The sequence below is a fragment of the Solanum dulcamara genome, chromosome 4 (assembly GCF_947179165.1).
Source record: "Solanum dulcamara chromosome 4, daSolDulc1.2, whole genome shotgun sequence".
NCBI classification, from domain to species: Eukaryota; Viridiplantae; Streptophyta; class Magnoliopsida; order Solanales; family Solanaceae; genus Solanum; species Solanum dulcamara.
Genome location: NC_077240.1, coordinates 45,479,021 through 45,501,354, shown reverse-complemented (window position 1 = coordinate 45,501,354; position 22,334 = coordinate 45,479,021). Strand labels below are relative to the sequence as shown.

The window sequence follows — 22,334 nt, the reverse complement described above, 5'->3', positions numbered from 1 at the left end:
CTAGTTCTCTTTGATATATTATTCCTGCTTTTGTATTTCTATGTTATTAATTATTTACTAAATTGATGTTTGTCTTCCATATTTTAGGTTGGGTTTGGCTTGCCTACTCGGGGACTATAGAAGGCGCCATCATGGCCCGGGTTCAGGTCATGATATCTATAGCCTATGGTATATGGGAATTTATCCATGGATCCTTCCATCCATGGAGTCCCAAGGTTTTCTTCAAATCTCTTTTATGAATTACTCTTCTAAGCCCTAATGTGTCATGCAATTCCATTGAGTCTTCTCAATTATTGTTTATGTTGACATTATTGATCTAATTATGCTTAATTCAAGTCACATTCCATGATTTCAAGTTAAATTTCATGGACCCATGCTTTATGCTATTTTCGCGTATGATTTTAAGAAATAAAGATTTCTATGAATGATTTATGAAGGATTATCAAGACTATGATATCAATGATGTTTCAAACAAAGTATAAATGTGGTGATGGTTTTTCCTTACACACTCATGTTAAAGATGGTGAATGATTCTCTCATCGGCTCATGAATTCTTATGAATCAATAATGTTAATGAGCTACTCTTATGAATATTCTATACTGAGGATGGATATCTATTATTGTCTGTTCTAATGATATTAATGACTATGATTTATGACTTTCTATTTGGATAATGACTATGCATCGACAGGACATTAAGGTGGGGTTTGGTACGAAACCTCAAGATGCAACCCAAGGTAATTCTAGTGGCAACATTTAGTCCCTAACTACATTGCCCACGTAGGATGTTTTTCCAATAAGGCCTTGCTAGTGGATCCACAAATAGCTCAATGTTAAAGAAGGTTCTCATGGTGTCTACCTTGGAAAAATAGTCTCTTTTTTCTCGATGTAGGAGTTACATCAGATTCCATGTTATAGCTAGCATGGTCTTATATGTCAGTTAAATGTCCTATCCCACACCAAGGTATATAAAATTATATAAGTCCTTATGATGTTTATGATCCATTGACCATATGATTGTGACATTATTCAAGTTTTTTCAAGTTTTACTCATATTTTCGGGATATTGGTCATGCATCCCATGCGCATATTGATTATGCCCTATTTTCATTATTCATACATGTATCTCACATACTTAGTACATTCCATATACTAACGCATACTTTTGCCTACATTATATCATAATGTAGAGTCTGATGATCATAGACATCCTACTCGGGGCTAGAACGGATTACTATGTAATGACCCTCTAGTTCATTTTTGAGTTAATGCATTCTTTTTATTGTTTAGAGCATTCTATAGTGACCTGAAGTCATTTATGACTTGCCATCACTAACTATTTGGCCACCTGGGCATTCGTTTTTATTTTAGGCCCATTTCCCTATTTTGTAGCATTTATAAATTAAAATGTTTATTTTAGTCATAACAATAGGTAAAAAAACAGAACAGAATTTTGATGATTCCACCAGCTCCGAAATGGCCAAATTAAGCTAGTAGCATAGTCGGCATGAGGTTCAAAGAAATCGGTGCGAGTTTGTGGCAATTTGGTGCTTTAGCCTTTAAAATTTTTCCTAAGGTTAACTTTGGTAACCATTCTTGGAAAACGTACTTCGATGAAATGTTTTTCACTAGGGTTAATTTTAGAATGTCAAGTTTTGTCTAGAACAACCCTTTTTGCACTTCCCAAGCCTTTTGGTCAAATCTTGAGGCCCATTATGGAATTTGGCTAAAAATGAAATTTGGGTGTGAGACCTACTTTCTATTAAAATGACCTCGTATGAGACTTTTGAATCCACCATTGAGTATGAAACATTATATTTTATGGGGTAGCATATTTCATTTGCACACATGGGGTTCCTAAAGCGACCTTGGTTGCTAAAGCTATTATCGCTAAAGTGACCCGGGCGTTGCTAAAGCGAAGGATGACCCCAGGTGATTATCACTACGGGGCCCACCTTTTTGTGAGGGTCACTTTTGCGATATCTGAGGGTCATTTTAAGAACTCGAACTTCAGATTTTGTCCCAACTTCAAATATTGATATCTCCTTTGTTTTAAGGTAAAATTTGGTGATTTAAGGCCTAGGTTGTGGGTAATTTCTAGGAGAACGTTCAAGTATCTTTGGTAAGGTACATTCACATAACTTTCTACTACAATTTTAAGTTTCAAGCTTAAACTGGTGAAATCTTGCATTTATTTTACCTGATTCGAGCCTCGAATTGTGTTCTATTTTGGAACACAATTTCGGGGTTGTATTTAGGATCTTTTTATGGAGTGAATTCCAGAATTATAGGAGTTAGTCTCACATTCCCCTTTTTTACTTCGAAATTGGTCCATCTTCGAATTTAGTAATTTTAATACACGGTGAAGCCCTCACCCTCAATTAGATGAGTCAAAATAGGAGCGGATTATAGGCGTCGGCCTTTGAGATTTTCCATTGGTGACCTATTATTCCTCTAAGTATCACACATGAAGGGTGTGATGAGATATGGAAGGCTGGGCAAGCTTAGCTCTAGATATATTGGCCCTTTTGAGATATTGAGGACAGTGGGTGGGGTTGCCTATGAGTTAGCTTCGCCTCCAACATTTTTAGCTATTCACCTAGTTTTCTTTATATTGATATTTTTTCGCTATATTCCAAATGAGTTGCATGCCCTCTAGTATGATGCAATTGAGTTAGATGATCGACTGATCTTTATTGAGGAGCTAGTTACCATTCTTGCCCCTAGATATGAGGCAGTTGCGATCCAGAGTCATTCCTGTGGTTAATGTCCGTTCGAGATATCGCCCAATCGAGGAGGCTGCTTGGGAGACCGAACAGGAGATGCGAGAGCAATTTCCTATTTTATTTAAGCATTTAAGTACCTCTTGAGGCTTTTTTTATTGATGAAAGTTCTTTTAGTAGTGGATGTTGTAATGACCCTCCAGATTATTTTTTGAGTTAATGTATTCAATTCATTGTTTAGTGTTCCTATAGTGACCCCAAGTCATTTATGACTTGTTGGCACTGACTGTTTGGTCACCTAGTCATTCGTTTGGATTTTAGGCCTATTTCCCTATTTTAGAGATTATATAACTTGAAAAGTTTATTTCAGTCATAACATTAGGTAAATGACCTTAAAATGAAATTTCGGCAGTTCTATCAACTTCAGAATGGCCAAATTAGGCTAGTAGTATGGTCGGCATGAGTATCAAATCAATCAATGCGTGTTTGGAGTCATTTGGCACTTAAGCTTTTGAAATTTGGCCTAAGGTTGACTTTAGTCAACATTCTTGGAAAACGCACTTTGATGAAAATTCCATTAGTGAGGTTAGTTCCATAATGTCAATTTTGGTCTAGAACGACCTTCTGTGTGCTCCCCTAAGCTTCTAGTCAAATTTCAATGCCCATTGTGGAATTTGGCTAAAAGTGGCATTTAGTTGTGGGACCTACCTTTTGTTAAAATGACCTTGTATAGGAATGTTTATTGTGCAATTGAGTCTAGAATGTTAATTTTGGTAAGGTAGGATATCTCGTCTGCGCACATAGGGTTCCGAACAAATCCCTAACACCCCGTTGAAGACTTGGCCTTTTTCAAAACTCAGCTTATATAGCTGTCTAGTGTCTTCGTTAAAGCGACTCTTGGTCTCTAGAGTGACCAAGGTGTCACTAAATCGACGTCCCTCATAGGAGATTGTTGCTTAAGCGATATAGGGCTCGCTTTAGCAAGGACCGCCTCTTTGGTGAGGGTCACTTAAGCTTCCTTTGGGGTCGCTTTTCCGATGCTTGAGGGTCATTTATGAACTCGAACTTCAGATTTTGTCTCAACTTCAAACATTGATATCTCCTTCATTTTAAGGCAAAATTCGTTAATTCAAAGCCTAGGTTGTGGGTAATTTCTTGGAGAACGCATGTAGTTTTGGGGAGTGACAAATAACCTTTGTTTGAGGTAAATTTGCATAACCTTTTATTGCCATTGTTGCATTTCAAGATTGAAAGGGTGAAATCTTACATGTTCTTGTTTTTGCTGATTCAAGCCCCAAATTGTGTTCTATTTTGGAACACAATTTGGGGGTGGTAATTTGGACCTTTTCATGGAGTCAATTCTAAAATTACCAGAGTGGGTCCCATATTTCCCTTTTTGACTCCAAAATTGGTCCATCTCTTAATTTAGTAATTTTAATTTAAAAATGTCCATTTTAACATTGTGTACCTATATTTGAAGTGTAGCAACATTTGGAGGCTTTCTTGAAGGGAAAAGCTCTAATTTTGTAATTTAGAGCACGCGTGATCGTCTTGTAGGTAGGCTACGATTTCCCTTTCCCTAAATTAAGCTAGACTATGTGATTGCATGCGGATTAGTTTGTAATATTTGGTGGATAGCTATTAAATCATTCTTAGGTGTTTAGAAATAATGCCATAGTTTTACTTCGGGGAATTTTGAGATCTTGCGAGCATTTGCTTAGTTTTACCTTGATCATCTATGTCTTGTGGTATTATTTTTGACTATTTTTCTACTGATTGTGATCATGTTGGCCTTATTCTATGCTTAGACTAGGGTTTCCATAGAATCATAAAGTTGGAGTTGTTAGGCCTTGCTTTTACTCCAATGTCGATTCATATGACTTAGCTTTCTATAGACTAGAATAGCAGACTTGGGTCTGGTAGTTGAGCCTTAGATTAGGCGTTAACTCAACTTGATGACCTTCTATCCCTCCCTCTCTTATTATATTTCATTTATAGCTAATTTGAGCTTCAGGGCCTTGTTTGGCAATTCAGGATCTAGTATGGGTCATACCACAAAGTACTAAATGGACTATCGGAGAGTAGAAGTATATCCATGGTGACTTCTCTATGATAAGATGACATGATATCCTTCGGTAGCCATTATCATTGCAAATTTAAGGTCTGGTCATATTGCTCGTTTATTATCTATGAAGACGACTTACCAGGCCACACACTCTTAGCCCTTTGAGACACATCCGCAATTTGAGATCCGAGAGCTGGACTTCTTAGTTGGGTTGTCCATATTGACTATTTGGAGATTTCTTCTCCTTTTCCCCTTTGAGACTCATCCGCGATTCAATGTTCGGGCGCTGGACTTCTTAGATAGGCTATTACTATTTGATACTATTGGGTACTATTAGTTACTTAGAGGCTAACCATTGTTCGACGTCCGGTCTATACTTTTCTAGATCTGGACTCACCAATTATCATTCTGAGTAGTTTTAACAATTCTGTGTACTCGTCAAGCTTATGGGGGTCCGATTAGGTTTTAACTTAAACTTGCGCATTAGTGTACTTTCTGAGCTTATGAGGGTCCAGTTAGATGTAGTGAGCTTTACTTAGTTTCTTACACTCATGTGCAGCTCTTTATTTTATATCACTCTGTTATTTATCTCAGATTCTATCTTTTTCTATCACTTTTACTTATTAAGCTCAGTCGGCCTTTGATTCTTATTAGGTACCTATTGTTTTAGTACTTATACTACACTCTGCATCTGTATTTCATTATGTAGGTCTGAGCACTAGTTACCAACGCTGATTCGGGCGAGTTACAATTTGCACCATAGACGAGGGTGAGCACTTAGCCTTTTGGAATCTTTCTATCTCCATTTATATATATTTGGACTCTCTTTTTCTTTTTGAGATAGCTTTTGTTTCCGTGGTCCACTTTTTGGACTTGTATCAATACTGTGTAGTAGCTCTGTACTTATGACTTTCTGGTTCTAGGAGGGATCTTATTATTTTTTTGTATATAGTTATTCGTTTGCTTTCGCTTTCTTGTTGTACATGTTATTAGTGTAGTACTGTTTAGCTTCTACCCTTAGTCCCATTTCTCATAATTTTGGGATACGGGTTGGCTTACCTCTTGAGGGGGTATAGTAGGTGTCGTCATGATTTGAGAGGTTGGGTCATGACATACTATTATCATTGTTGGTAGGTCCTCATGTTTTGAGGATGTGACAGTTGATATCTTCCCTATGTTCTTTATGACTTGTACTTATGTATTTTGCATGACCTAGGAGCTTGTCCTATGTCCCCATCTAGACTAGTAGAGGTATATTAGAGGGATTCTATGTTATCTTCCTTCCGAGACTTACTCTCTTTTATTCAAGAATATTCATGTTGAGATTTTACTTCTGCATCTATTTTTAGGTTTTATTGCTTTAATTACCTTATGTATGCTCATGTATGATATCCTAAGAGGCTTGGTTGGGGTCCTTCGGGATTCTGATCATCGTGTCCTATCTAAGGCCTAGCTTGGGTCATGGCAAATCCCTTTAGATTAGTCTAGCTTAATGTGGCTTAGTTATAATGGTTGATTTTCATTGTTGATTGGACTCGTTCCTCTTGATTTTTTATTGAGTTACTTATTTGAGGATTTCAAGTAGTTTTCTCTTTTCTATTGAAGTAAAGTCTTTTCTCCGTATTTTAATTGTGTATTTAATTAGCCCTTCTTTCTTCCTTCCTCATCCTTTATTTCTCATCTATCTTACTTTTGTGTTGCTTAATTCCACATTTGATTTCGATTGGATTCATACCAAATTGGAATCTTATCATTTGCTATTAAGAGCCTAGGTTTAGGTTTGATTTTACAAATCTAAGTCTGGAATTTTGGTCGTTTAAAAAAATATGAAAAAAATCCAAAAATTTTAATTTTTTGACACTATATCCTTATTCCCTAGTGTTTTTTAGTCTAGTTTTCAATTGTAGAAGTGAAGTTTCCATTAAACGGATTTGAGCTTTTAAAACTTTTAAAATTATTAAAGTGGATCTTTTAATTGAGGAGGAATTGAGGGTTATAATCATTGGAGTTTATTCTCTAAGTCTAGGGAAGCTAATCCTAAAATTTAAGTCAATTCCGAATTTATTTGAGAGTGTTGACTATTAGTGTTTGTTCTTGGTGTTCTAGTTATTCTTGAAGATGTTCAAATGTTCTTGAAGAAGTAGAAGACTTGGTACAATTAATCTAATTTTCTCAAGTCAAATATGATCAAAGTGTGTGTGGTCCACTAGTGGAAATTTGAAAAAAAATATCAAAATTTTAAAAAAATTAATTATTAATTTCCATGTGGACAACCACGTCAGCAGTCAACTTCCAGTGCAGAAGCCATGTCAGCGCCAACAAAGCTGAGACTACCACAGAGAGGTACAACTCTCTGATGTGCACGTGTGGTACAACTTCAGAGATCAGTTTTTTTTTTGTTCAGCCTCAATATTTAAGTATGGGAAGCTTTTGGACCTAAATTGTTTTTGAGTATTCAAATTCAATTCTTTTTCTTCTACATTCATTTTTCTTCCATTTCTCAACTATTTTAAAACTAGTTAACATCTTTAATTACTTGTTAACTAGTTTCTAAATACCAAATCATTTCTTTGATCCTTCAAATTAAGTAACAACACGTAATTTTTCTACTTTGGTTACTTAATTTTTTTTGCATCCGATTTTTTGTGTGCTTCTTTTCTTCTATTTTCTTCTCTTAATTCAAGTTCTTAAGCTATATTTGAGACATCTTTCTTTAAAGAGTCACAAATCCACTTCAGCATAAAGAATTTGTGTATCAACTTTGGAAAAACACTTTAGGAAGGTGAGTGTGAGTTCAAATGCAATAGGTGTGAGGAATTTTGCCACTGAAATTGTTTTCTACTTTTTGTAGGTAGGTACAAGGTGATAACAAGAAACAATGTCATATGTAACTTCCAAATATTGTGGAGATGAAATTAGTGAATACGCTTGTAGCAATGTGAGCTATGAGCATGGTGAAAAATGAGTATTGTGAGGGATATAATGGTCCATATAAGCATATTAATGGGGCTCATAAGTATGATGTTGTGTCCTATGTGAGCCATGATGGTCCATGGGATAATAAACAACATGGTGGTGAGAACTACTACTCCGGAGATGATTATGAGATGAATGGAGCTAATGGCTCTTTTGATGATGTTGAAAGTCTAGAAGGACCTTATGGTGTATATCATTATGAAGATAAAGGTTCTCATATGTCACACCATGGTTATGATGGTGATGTGAGATACAATACTTTCTCCCATAGGTCTTATGAATCCTTTGAGCATAATCTAGATGTAAATGGAAGTTGTGAGGTTGAATTTCCTTCTCCATCTTGTGCTACTTCCTATACTAATAAAGAAGGTATAGATATAGGGTGGGACCATCTCGAAGTCATGAAATAATAGAGTTAAGAGAATCCTTTACCACGTTGAGGAAAGATTTTGATAATTTCTTGTAGATGTTTGAAAAGATCAAGTCTATGGTACAAGAGATACAAGCTACTCATCATGAAGTTGAGACTAAGGAGTTGCTTTTTGAAAAAAAAGCAAGCTACTTTTTGTGAAGACAAACCGAAGGAGTTGCACATGGAAGTCAAAACATCCATTCCTTGTGCATCAAAGTGGAAGCTAGACTTTAAGGGATTTAACCCTTCACAGTGAATTCTTGCACTTATCCTAACTCCCATAAAATTGAGAGAAAAAAGATTAAGAGGAGTAAGGGTGTGAAAAGTGATAACTCTAGAGTGGAAAAGGAAAGGTTGTGTGGAGTTATGTGAGAGGGTTGTCACAAACTTATCCTAAATCATGTAAATTTTCTTTTTCTAGTTGATTTAATAATTTTGTAGGTGTCCTTGGAAGAAAGCCTAGTGAAGAACCTCCAAATGTGAAAAATCATGAAGTCCTTGAAAGCTTCCAAAAGTAGCGAATGTCCTCTAGTGTTGATAACCAAGGTGAAGACACTTCTTCCTATGAGCTAAAAGATAACAATTCTAAGTCTTACACTTCTTTGAATTTGGAACATCATTGTGTCTAGTCACCAGTTGAATGTAAATGATAGCTTGTCTATATGTTAGCATAGTAAGTCTTTACCTTGTGATATTCTTGATAACACCTTGTTGTGTGATGATAATATCCTTGTTGTCAGTGAAAAAACACTTGTTGATCCTAAAGATGATCGAATTCACTCTTCTATAAGGTTGATTTGTATCCACCTAGTGTTGGCACTTTTAGCTTAAATGAGGATATATTTTCATATGATGAAAGTGATCCTACACTAATTGAAAATTTTGATGACAAAGTTGATTCTTCTACTAAGATTAATTTGTGTCCACCGAATGTTGGCACTTATGCTTTGAATGAATCCTTATACCTTAATACCATTTCTTATTTTTATCAGGATAATCTTGAGGTGGGATGTGTGTTTAGGTATAACATCTTATTAGATGATGACATGACTATTGAGGGTGTGCATAGTAAAATGTCTTGCAATGATGTGGTAGCCACTCTTGAAGGCTACAACTTGTTTAGTAATCCCCTATGGTTTGATGACACACTATCCAATAGTGAAAATCTCTTCTTAGAAGATGATAGATGTTCATTGGTAAGGATGGTGTTTGAAAGAAAGGTTGTGTATGTTCTCTAATTGTCATTTCATCATTATGTGATCATATTATTGTTCAATACTTTAATATTTGTACATAAAATGGTGAGCCTTCTCATAAGAGCACGGTAGATGATGTTAGCTTATGTGGCACCTTTTTTTATTATCTATTTGCATATTATATGTTACGACCCGAACTAGGACCTAGCTATGATACGGCGATAAAAACCCCGAAGGGCTCCAACCAAGCCTCTTGACATATCATACATGAACACATACAAGGCATAATAAGCATAAACTCAATAGACTAGAAGAAATTTGTGGATTATCATACACAAGTCAGAAAACAACATAAACCAATACACAATATGTCCAACAAGCCTTTACATAGATAATATGGCGAGGGCTAAGATAAGTCCCTAGGTCACCCTCAGTGAAGGAAATAGTCTTCAACATGAAAGAAACTCATAATGTTGCCCTCGATAAAAGAGGACTCACCAAGATTGGAATATAGAAACTCAACTCTAACAACTTAAAGGATGGATGTGATCGTCAACCCCTACATTATGATATAATGTAGACAAATATGCGTTAGAACATTTGAATGTACTAAGTATGCATGCATGCCATGCAATATAAAATATAAGATGCAATGGAAAAATAATACACATGATAAAGAAGTGGATAAGTGAAGTCATGAGAGAAATCGTAATGATCAAAACATTAAGAGACATAATTGAGATCATCAAGAACATAAAATAAGTGTACATATTTGGGAGATATCTGTAACTGACATTAAGACCATGTGATCTATAATATAAAATTCAATAATCCCCACATCGAGAAGGGGGAGGCTACTTTCCAAAGTAGGATCCATCTAGTCATTTTCATCATTAAGAGCTATATGTGGATCCACTAGCTAGGCCATATAGGCAACCTATGGTGGAGACATAGTTTAAGAGACTAGAAGTTTCTACTAAGGGATAGGTCGACCCCCCACTTCAAATTCCTCTCGGTGCTAAGCATATCAACCCATAGAATACATATCATAATCATAATCATAGTAATAGATCATACTTGCATAAATCATAGTTTTTCATAATCATACTTTACAACATGTACATAGAAATAGATCATTAAGGATGTCAAGTCACCCATGAAGGATCTTGTGTCACCTTTTACATTTAGTTCACCAACATATAACATTATTAGAGAGTTAGGTCATATTCCTGTCATGACCCATCCCTGTAGGCCGCGACTGGGTCCGACCGGGACCCTCGTAAACACATCTATCATTTATGGTCAAGTCAAACTATAAACAACATAATAGCATACATCAGAAACCTATTAGGTGATAATATTTCCATAAACTTGTAGCCTCTCTCATTTGTATCACATCATGAAAGGGCACGCAAGCTGACAAGGCTTCCATAACATAATAACACATACCATATATCATGTAGACCCTACTGAACCAGACTAACATACACAACCCACATATACATGTCTGCAGACCTCTAAAAATATTAACGACAACATATGGCGGGACAGGGCCCCCGTCGTACCCCTGAATAAACAAAAGCAGTCATATACATTCGTGGTCAGTACCAAAACTAGGCTCCGATACAAGGAAGCCTTTTCTAGCTGAGCTGAGCGGAATCCTAAGCTGATGGACTCCCAAAACCTGTGTCTGTACCTATGGGCATAAAATGCAGCCCCCTCCCCCTCCGAAGAAAGGGGGTCAGTACGACATATGTACTACGTATGTAAACCGTAACATAGTACAACTGGAAGCATAACTAAAATAGAGAAGTAGGGGGTAAAATATCAAATTAGAAACTTGTACCTGTACCTTGTGAATCATAAAAGTATGCATGCTCAAATTACACAATATAGCCGATCCTTTTAGGGATCCGATGAATCATATATGTAGGACCATCATAGGCCTGGCGCCATCACCACCTTATTACATCACATCATCATATATATACATATGTACCCGGCCCTCTAGTGAGGGACTCGTTGAGTTTTTCATGTCATTGCATTATCATGTCCTCATATAGCGTACCCAACCCTTTAGTGAGGGACTCGGTGGCTAATGCAGTGAATTGCGCACGTCTATGTACCCGGCCTGGGATGCAGTGATAGAAAGGTTAAAGTATGCATGAGTAGAGTAATGAGTAACCATATGCAATTTAAAACATTATGAGAGACTTGACTGTATAAGAAGATTAAGCTTTTATCTGAGGACCCGAGTAGTAGTGTAGTCATCTCGAGTGCCCTCTAAATGCCATTAGGGGCTATATCAATTAGCATCTCGAGGACCCTATACACGTACTAAAGTAATGCTAACCGCTTAAGGAATCCAAAATACTTGTTATCATATAGTCTTTAAGACTTGGAGCCTGTACATTTGTTACCTCTTTAACATATAGAAGTTTCAAGAAAACTAGTTCAACTATTACACTAGTTCGATATCCATAAGTAAATAAGAGATGCTTAAGAGTGGAATTACCTCAGAGATTGTATCATATTCTACTTACGTCTAAGACATGCCAAAAGAAGGAAGATGATAAGTTTTACACAATCTATACTTTCCTTCATGGGGTTATTAGGTACACATTTTGTACTCAGCACATTATGGGGCTTGGTGAACAACCATGGCATCATAACCTCATTTTCATGCCAACTACCTCTCAGGAGAAAGGAAGGATAGTTCTACAAACACTACTTTTCAACACGTAGAAGCCTTAGAAGGAAATACTCGATTCTTGTAGGGGTTCCAACATCAAGCAGTAAATAGGTATTATGAGAAATACTTGGAGTTCTGGGAATAGAATTATCCCCACATTTCATATACAACCCATTTAAGGCTAAGACCTGCCCAAAGGAAAGAGAGATAACTTTACATACCTCTTACGGGTTACTCTTTATCACATTCGCCTCATCGTCCTTTAAATCTATTCAACATGGAAGAAATATGAATATCAACAACCCTTAACTTTTTAGCACCTTATGTTGCATACGAATATTCATAGAACTCATTTCCTCGCTCGTCTTCTCGACTTGTTCTTTAGCTAGTTAAGGAGTTAACGAAAATCAGGCAGCATCTCCCCTATAACATGCCCTATCCGAATTTCCAATTACCTTACTAATTACTACATCCAACCAAAAAACAAACTGAAGCATATATACAAGCAATTCACATCAACATTACACAATACAAACTCCAAACGACTCGCTCAAAATTACGATACCCAAAATAGGGTTTCTAGTCTCTATTTTGTAAAATCTTTAACCATACGAAGGGTAGGGCCGTGTGTCTACAACCAGAAGCTCCCACACCTCTTTTAGAATAATTTTTAGCTTTGAAACACACAACCACACCACCTACAGCCGCAACACCACAGCACAACCCCTACTAGATTTCAATTTAACTATAACGACTTCAATTTAGATTGTTTCTAACGTCAAGCATCTTTATGAAATTTTCATATTTTCATCTACTTAAAAGATGTTTAATACACTACATAACAATAACAAAAACACCAAATTGAAAGGAAAGACCTTACCTTACCTGAAATTGTCCAAAACTGGCCAAAACTTGCCTCGGAAATCTCTTGACGTGTTGAAATGAAGTGGACTGTTTGTGCCACTTCTTTGCTTCCCCAAATAGTGATTTTATTCTATTAAACACCGTTATGTAACCATGGGATACTTTAAATAATTAATTCATAGAATGAAAGTCGGAGGCTTACCTTTTGGAGACTAAACCCGTAGCCTCCTTTGTTGGCTTCCTAGGTTTTTTTCTCAATTTTGGCTAAGTATAAGTTGAAGAAGTGAAGAATTAATCATCCTAAGGTACATATATACACTCCCACATGATCGAGGAACACCTTAGATAATTAATTCATGAAGGAAAATTGGAGACTTACCCTTTTTTTTTCTTGTTGCCGTAGGTACTCTCTCTTAGGCTCTAAGCTTTCTCTTCTTTCTTTTTTCAATATCTTGGCTGAAAAATGACTTAAGATTTATTAACATACATATATATGCTGCCTTGGGAGGTGACACATGTCCAACCCCTATTGGTCCACGTAACCATGCCATGCCTCCTAGGCCACCACGTGTCCTTGTGGGGCCCACCCCCCAAGACAGTGGGTCACCTAGTTGACCCTAAGCAGGTGGGTCACCTGCTGCCACATGTCACTTTCCCAATCTTCCACATGGTGCCTCCTTTTGCTCCCATGTGTTATTCTCTTCTCTTCCGCATGGGTTCGTAATCTCGTCTTATTTTAAGAACCTAGGTAAACCTGGCTACATAAGCTTGGTATGTACTTAAGTGGCTTAAGTATGCAATAATTCTAATTTAGTAGCTTACGTAGGTGATTCGAGTCCTATGACTCATTACTTGTCCTCCAACTCTTTCCGGACTCTCCTAGCCCTTTTTCCAACCTTTCCTCTCACAGGGTATCGTATTCTTCTTTCCTTAAAGTTGTTTGATGTGTGTGGATAGCAGGGGCTCAAATGGACATTTTCAAGAAGGTTAGGAACACGTTTCAAGGTACAAAAGTGCGGGGTATAACATTTTCTCACTAAGGATCCTAGGCCACTCTCTTCCATAGACTTGCATGCAACTTATGTTTAGAACGTACTTGAAATTACACTTGATAGTCATACTTCATTGAAATTGTTATGCATGAAATATAGTAGTAATTCATGCCTATATGAGAGGCTAAATTATAAATAAAAAGTAATTTATGCCTTTGAAAGGGTAGTTGATGAGGGATAGGGTTCAAATTTGGAAAAGGGGTCATGTAGGGAAGAACCAGGGCGGTGGCGCACTGCTGGCGCGTCACCCCAAGCCTCAAACATAGGAGACCAGGGTTTGGCACACTTTTGGCGCTCCGCCCTTGCCCCTGAACATAAGAGGGGTTGTATTGGTGTGATGGTGGCATGCCTCCCCATCCATTCCCCAGAAAATTTCTAAATTTTTCATTGTTTTCCATGACTTTTCGTCCCCTATAATCAGATCCTAAGCCCTAATTAGGGTGGAAGGTTAGTACATAGTGTCGTTGTTCGCCCTTATTAGTAGGTGCATTAGTGTACTATAATTTCTTATTCTCAGATTTCTTATATTATCTATTACTTTTTGTACTTTTTGTACTTTGATTACTCTATTTTATCTGTTTCTCTCTCGTTATTTGCTTTCTCATATCGCGTTGAAATTCTTAGCCTTATCTAAACTCTTTTTATGCTTTTATTGAGCCGAGGGTCTTTCAAAAACAGTCGTCCTATGTTGGTAGGAGTAAGGTCTGCATACATTTTACCTTCCCCAGACCCCACATTGTGGGATTTCACTGGGTTGTTGTTGTTGTATATATATATATATATATATATATATATATATATTAATGAATCTACCAATCCCAAGCAATTTATTTATTAAATTATACAAAAAAATAGAATTGAATTCACAAGATACTTCATAGTTCATGCAATTGGAATTTAAATTGAGTAGATTCAAAGATGTAATTGAAATTCATGGAAAATTTTAGAAATGAGGAGAATTAAAAGATTTGGAGATTAAATAGATTAGGAAACTAACCTCAAAACTGTGTAGATTCATTTCCCCTTAAAAATAGGTAAAAGTCCATAATGCCCTTTATGAAAATATCCCTTGATCCATCAATGAATTCACCAAAGCTAATTATTCACCTTATTATATCATACTCTATCTTTCTCATACTCCAGTTATTACAATATCTCTCTCTTGGGAACATTCTTCCTCGAATGAGATAGGATCTAGCTTGAGTAGAAAAGAATGGGTTTGCAACAACCCAACGTGAATGCTACAATGCAACTTCTAAACATCAGCATCATTTAAAAATCATTTTCATGATATGAATTCATATGTCATGATATGGAGAAGTCGAAACGTAGGAGTTGAGTATAGATGTCTAGGTACCTTAGGATGAATCAGAAGGAATAAGGTAACGATATCATTTTCTCATGTCTGTTTCCGCTTTCCATTTAGCACTTTAAACTTCTTGATTCATCCATAAGAACTTAACAAATACAACTTCCTTGTTCCTCAACCCACTTAGAGGTCTAAAATCTCAAATGAAATATCCTCATAAGTCAAGTTCTCTTCAATACTCACATTTTCCACTGGCACAATAGAATTTGGATCCCCCACAAACTTTCTCAACATTGATACATGAAGCACTAAATGAACCATAGCCAACTCCAATGGCAAGTCTAACTCATATGCCACCTTTCCAATACACTTCAAGATTTTGTAGGGCCCCACATATCTAGGGCTCAACTTTCCCTTCTTACCAAAAGAGATTACACCCTTCATGGGAGAAACCTTCAAACAGACACAATCACCCACACTAAACTCAAAGTCTCATTTCCTATTGTCCGAATAGGACTTTTGGTGACTTTGGGCAGCATTTAGACTCTCCCTTAAAAGTCTTATCATCTCCATAGCATCAAATAAAAAATCAGAAACAATCAAGGCTACCTCACCTACTTTAAACCATCCCACTTAGGACCTACATCTTCTCCTATACAGGTCTTTGAAAGGAGTCATTTCGATGCTTGAGATATAATTATTATTGCAGGCAAACTCAATCAATGGTAGATGTTCATCCCAACTTCCTTTGAAATAAATAACACATGCCCTCAACATATCCTCCAAAGTTTTAATTGTTCTTTCGGCTTGATCATCAGTTTGAGGATGGAAAGTAGTACTTAGCTTGACTCTTGTACCAAGGCACTTTTGGAATGACTTCCAAAAATATGAACTGAATTAAGTACCTCAATCTTGTTACACCCTGTACCTTTGTGCTTTGGAACGCCTTCTTAAGCTTCTTGAAAGTTGTCCCATGACCGAGATTATCTATAATATGATTAAATAACTCTAAGGAAGGGAGGAAGTGATGACCCTTAAGAGTGAAGGTTGGAAATAGGTCTATAAGGATTTGAAACGATTTGGAGGATAAGTAATGAGTCGTAGGACTCGACTTACTTTCTTAAGCTATCAACTTGGATGTTTTATGCACTTAAGCTATTAGAGTACGTGTTGAGCTTACGTAGCAAGGAATACATAGGCTCTTAAAGTAAGATGAGATTACGAACCCACGTAAATGAAGCAAGCAGGTGACAAGTAGGTGACACACCTACTTGGGCTAAGTAGGTGACCCACCTACTTAGGGTGGACCCCACACTTCCATGTGGCAGCGTATGATTAGTTGCATGGCGTGAGGTGTCACTCTAGGGGGCTGCCACGTATCACCCCTAGGGTATGCCACGTGCCACATCATAGGGAAGTCTATATATACTTAGTCTTATGACTAAGCCTTTATTTTCCATCCTTTTTACACTTAGAAAAAAGATGAGAAACATTAAGGAAGAGAGAAATGAGCTATGGCAGCCATGGCTTTGAGGTAAGGCCTCAATTTTTGATCCGTAAATTAATTATTTAAGATATTCTAAGGTGATATAGCGGTGTTTAACAACATAAAATTTATCGTTAGGGAAAAGAGAAGGTTTTTGTTCTTGTTAACAGACCCATTTTTGAATGATACTTCTGTTAGTAAAACGAGTATAACTCCTTGTGTAAGGCTTCGTTTTAAGTGATTCAAGATATTTTGGAAATGTATTTCATAGGGATATAAATTTTATTTAGCCTCTAAAACCCAGTTTTTCTTTTCTCTACTCGAAAAAGGGTGGTGAAGCATGGGGGAGCTTCTGCCCAGATTTCATTTTAGAAATTCTACAAGGACTGCTGTTAGTATTTTGGGCATATTGTTTTATACAAAATTGTTGTAGGGGTGATTCGAAATTGTATGCGACCCTAAGACACATGTATATAACTTTCATTAGGGACACAAATCCTGTTTCCCTCAATTACCCCTTCAAAACTAAGCGATAATACAAGACAGTAGGCTGTCTAGAATTCACGTTTTGATTAATTTGGCGAGTTTGACGAGTTTAGGTTAAGGTAAGGTTTTTCCTTTCAATTTGGAGTTTATGGTGTGGTTATGAAGTGTATTATACGTTGTAGAAGTGGCTGGAAATAGGTAAATTCCATAAATATGCATGACATTCGAAACAAACCAAATTGGAGTTGCTATAGTTAAATTGTAGTCGAAGCAAGGTGTTGTGCTTGTGGTGTGTGGCTGCAGGTGAGTGGTGATGTGTTTCATGGACTAAAAGAATTCTAAAATAGGTGGGGAAGCTTCTGGTTGAATCCACACGACCCTCCGCTTCGTACGGTTAAAGATTTTACGAACTAGAAACTAAAATCCCTATTTTGATATCGTAGCTTTGGGCGAGTCGCTTGGAGTTTATATTATGTAATGTTGAAGTGAATTACTTATATATATGTTGCAGGTTGTTATTGTTGGTTGGATTTATTTCTTAGGGATTTCATTGGAAATTTGGATAGGGCATGTTATAGGGGAGGTGCTGCCCAATTTCCGTTAACTTTGTAGCTAACTAAAGAACTAGTCGAGGAAGCAAGCGAGGAAATGAGTTCTATGAATACTCATGTATAACTTAAGATGCTGAAAAGTCTAGGGTTGTTGATATTCATATTTGTTTTGTGTTAAATAGGTTCAGAGGACTACGAGGCGAACACGGTAAAGATTAATCTGTAAGAGGTATGTAAAGCCTATCTTTTCTTTCTTTTGGGCATGTCTTAGATTTAAGTGACAAATGATATGTGTACGAATCTTGGGGTAACTTTATTCATGATCTCTGAGCATGATTCATGATTCATAATTCGTGCTCACTTCTAAATGTTAAGACTCTTAAAGTAGTTAAGCTCTCATCCTTCAAGTCTTCTATATACTGAAAAGTAGTGTATGTAAAGCTTAACTCTTCTTTTCTTGTGGCATGTCTTAGCCATAAATGGTTGGTATGTGTGATTTGGAGGTAGTTCCATTCTTAGAACCCCGAGCATGACTCATTAATCTTTGTCACTTCTTGATGTTAGAACTCCCGCGATGGTTGAGTTATGGTCTTGTAAGCCTTCTACGTGATAAAAGTAATACACGCAAAGCCTATCTCTTCCTTTTCTTTAAATAACTTAATGTAAGTGAAACGATATATGATATGAGTTAGAGACAATTCCATTTACAAGTTCTGGATGTGACTCATGACTTGGACTAACTTTTAAATGATAAGGGCCATTAAGTAGTTAAACTACGACCCTTGAGCCTTCTATATGCTGAATAATGATTGGAGGTGTAAGCTCATATACCTAGAGACTCTTTGACATACCTTATGATGATATTCGGGAAACGTTCTACCAAGTTTTATGTGCACGTATATGCATTATTATATTATATAGGAATCGGGCTGGACGTTCCTCGGCACTAACCTATTATGTATAGGGATTGGGCCGTATGTTCCTCGGTACTAACTTGTTATGTATAGGGATCAGGCCATACGTTCTTCGGTACTAACCTATTATATATATGGATCGGGCCGAACGCTCCTCGACAGTAACTTGATATATATGGATCAGGTTGTACATTTCACAGCGCTGACAATATGCATATGCCTATCGTGATAGATGATGTATTTATAATACTGATTCCCCGAGCGGGCCGGATACGGTACGTGATACTGGTAGATAGGAATTTATTTTATGAGGTGCAGGTACAGTACCCTACTAAATGCTATACTTGATTTCCTGCATCCCTGTTTAAGTTGTTATCTCAGTTATGTTATGCTTATATACTCAGTACATATGTCATACTGACCCCCCCTTTCTTCAGAGGGCTTTTCATGCCCGCAGGTACAAACACAGGTTTAGGGAGTCCACTAGTTTTGGATTTCACTCAGCCAGTTTGGAAGAAGCTCCATTGATTCGGAGCCGAGTTGTAGAACCAAACCTCCTCTGTATATATTTGTTTATTCAAGGGTACGGCAGGAGCCTTGTCCCGCCATATATTACTATTAATGTTCTTAGAGGTCTGTAGACATAGGTGTGGGTTACACGTGTAAGTTCTGTTCAGTTGTGTCTACATAGTGTATTGTAAATATTAAGATACTATGACGGCCTTGTCGGCTGACATGCCCTTTTATGATAAGATACAAATGAAAGAGGCAACAAGCATGAAAATGCTATGACCCACTGGGGTTCTTATGTATAGTTCTTATATTAATCATTGCATCTGCTAGATACGTATACAGGGGCCCAAGTCGGACCCTAGTCACAGCCCACGGGGTTGGGTCGTGACAGAAGTGGTATCAGAGCAGTTCGTCTTTGGAGTGTCTACAGATCATGTCTAGTAGAGTCTTGATTATTGATGTGTTGCGCGCCACATCTATAAGTAGGAGGCTACAGGACATTTAAGATGTTTCTTTTCGTTCATATCTAAGGTTGTGCGATAGAGCCGAGTCATAGGAAGTGGAATTCCTTATACTAACCTCTAATTTCAGATAAAGGACAACGTCGATAGAAGAAAATGACTGACGATATGGGAAGTTACAAAGCACACAGGTAAGCCAAGGAATAAGAGAGTTGTGCCAAGTAAGGTATGGAAATACGATTGACATGTAAAGTCGGAAATTGAAAGGAACAAGTAGATAAAGTTGAAAATTGAAAGGAAAAGTGGACGAAAAGACTAACAGGCGTAGTTCGAGTTGGACAGGTGAGGTAAGTCCATCATTTTATACTATTGTTGATATTGGGCGCCTTGTGAGGCTGCAATATGATGTGATATGATACGTATATATGTATATTTATGTGTGCTGGCCCTGTGAGGCACTGTTGGTATTTTCTGCGTGCAAGTTTGAGATAGTAAGAAATACAGAGGAAACTCTACCCAAATTTCCAAGAAATAAAAAGAGAATGAGATACAGGGCTGTAGTATGTCTTAAAAGGTCGTGTCCACAATAATGATGAAATTTAGATAAACTACAAGTATGGCTGACCTCGAAAAATAAGTTAATTGTTGAATTGATGGCAATAGAAGCTAGGAGGTCAATATTGATATGGTAAACCAAAGTTGGAAAAGACTTGTGACCCTAAGAAAATAATTTAAGGAAGACTAATAGATATGGATAAAATGATATATTAAGGAACCGACAGAATTGATATTGTGATATATACGTAACAAAAAAAGGAAAGGACGAGAAATCTCCTCTATAATGAAATAGGAGAAAACTTGAGGGTAAGTAAGAGAAGCAAAAGCCAGTGTGACAAACTAGACTGTGAGTGCGTGCCGGTACGGTGAAATGTCTGAAGCAGAATAAGTTAAGTGGAAGACCGAAAGGCAACTAGTGAATGAATAAGAAAACTTACACAGATTTATAGGGAATGTTCAAAATAAAAAATCAAATGGTATCTACTAGAATAAAGCTAGTATTATGATGAATCTTGAAACACGGATCATCAAAGTATAAGTGCTCTCGGGTGGAGAAGTTGAACCAATTATGAGCATGAGCTAATTACTGATCGGGATGAATGGAATGTGGCTTTGAATACACTGCTACATTAAAGATATTACTCGAATACCAGTGTTCAAGAATGGAGTTGGTACTGTAAATTGAGGGTTCTAAGCACCTCATGATAGTATTAAGGTTTTGTACATGGATAACCCAAAGTATAGGGGATGTAAAGGAAGATATGGAAATAAGCGGTATACTAAATAGGTTAGAAAGGACTCCTATGCATTTGGAAAGTTAGAAATAAACAGACAATGACATGGATACACCCTTAAGAGGGGAAGTGGACAAGAGAAATATGAGCATAAGAGAAAATCAACTGACGCTATCATGTGTAAATGGGAACGCTTAAAATTCAAATGAGACCCCACAAGGGATGGATGCGATCATACCAGCACTAAGGCACCGGATCCCATCAGAACTCCAAAGTTAAGTGTGCTTGGGAGAGAGTAGTACTAGGATGGGTAACCTCCAGGGAAGCCCTATGCGGCTGTGAGATGAGATGATATGGATGTATGTATATGTTGGCTTGCATGGCATTGTTAGTATAAAGAAGTATTGTGGATATGTGACTCCATCGTGAAAGATGATAAGACCCTTTGAGATAGGGGATGTAGCTTCGCAAAATAACTGATGCAACTTACGAATGGCAGTATGCTAAGAGTAAAACCAGGTGATTACTCGATAAACGAAGTCGGTAATAGCCATGTAACTGCTATATTCGAATACATTAAGAGAAGGTATAAGATGGTTTGAAGCAAAACCTTTAAGGTACAACCAATACCAAGGACAAAAGCTATAATGGAGCCCTAACATCAGATGAAGGAAGTAAGAAACGATACAGGTTTACGTACATACTAGTATGGCAATGCTAAGGCATCTTCTGAGCCACTTTAAGCTCCTACACATGTTCGTGTAAAGGGTACAATATGATGTGTGGTAAGAAAACTGGAAAGAAGAAATGGAAAAGAAATATCACCTGTTCTCTATGCCTACGGGTAATCGACCCTCTTAAATTGACTATATGGGTTAATAAGAGGCCTTTGGATGACAACCAATACAGATAAATCTTGAAGCACTCGTAAGACCTTATGAGGCTAGTTAACATTCGAGGACGAATATTCTAAAGGGGGGAAGGATGTTACACCCCGTACCTTTGTGCTTTAGAATATCTTCTTGAAAGTTGTCCCGTGACCGAGATTATCTATAATATGATTAAATAACTCTAAGGAAGGGAGGAAGTGACGACCCTTAAGAGTGAAGGTTGGAAATAGGTCTATAAGGATTTGAAATGAGTTGGAGGCCAAGTAATGAGTCGTAGGACTCGACTTACTTGCGTAAGCTATCAACTTGGATGTTTTACGTACTTAAGCTATTGGAGTACGTGTTGAGCTTACGTAGAAAAGAATACATAGGCTGTTAAAGTAAGATGAGATTACAAAACCACGAAAATGAAGCAAACAGGTGACAAGTAGGTGACACACCTACTTAGGCTA

General features: G+C 37.1%; 1 pseudogene; it reads left to right on the top strand.

Annotated features, from left to right (window-relative positions):
* The first annotated feature begins 21,216 nt into the window (after positions 1–21,216).
* LOC129888073 (5S ribosomal RNA) lies at positions 21,217–21,334 on the top strand (annotated as a pseudogene).
* Positions 21,335–22,334: the final 1,000 nt, after the last annotated feature.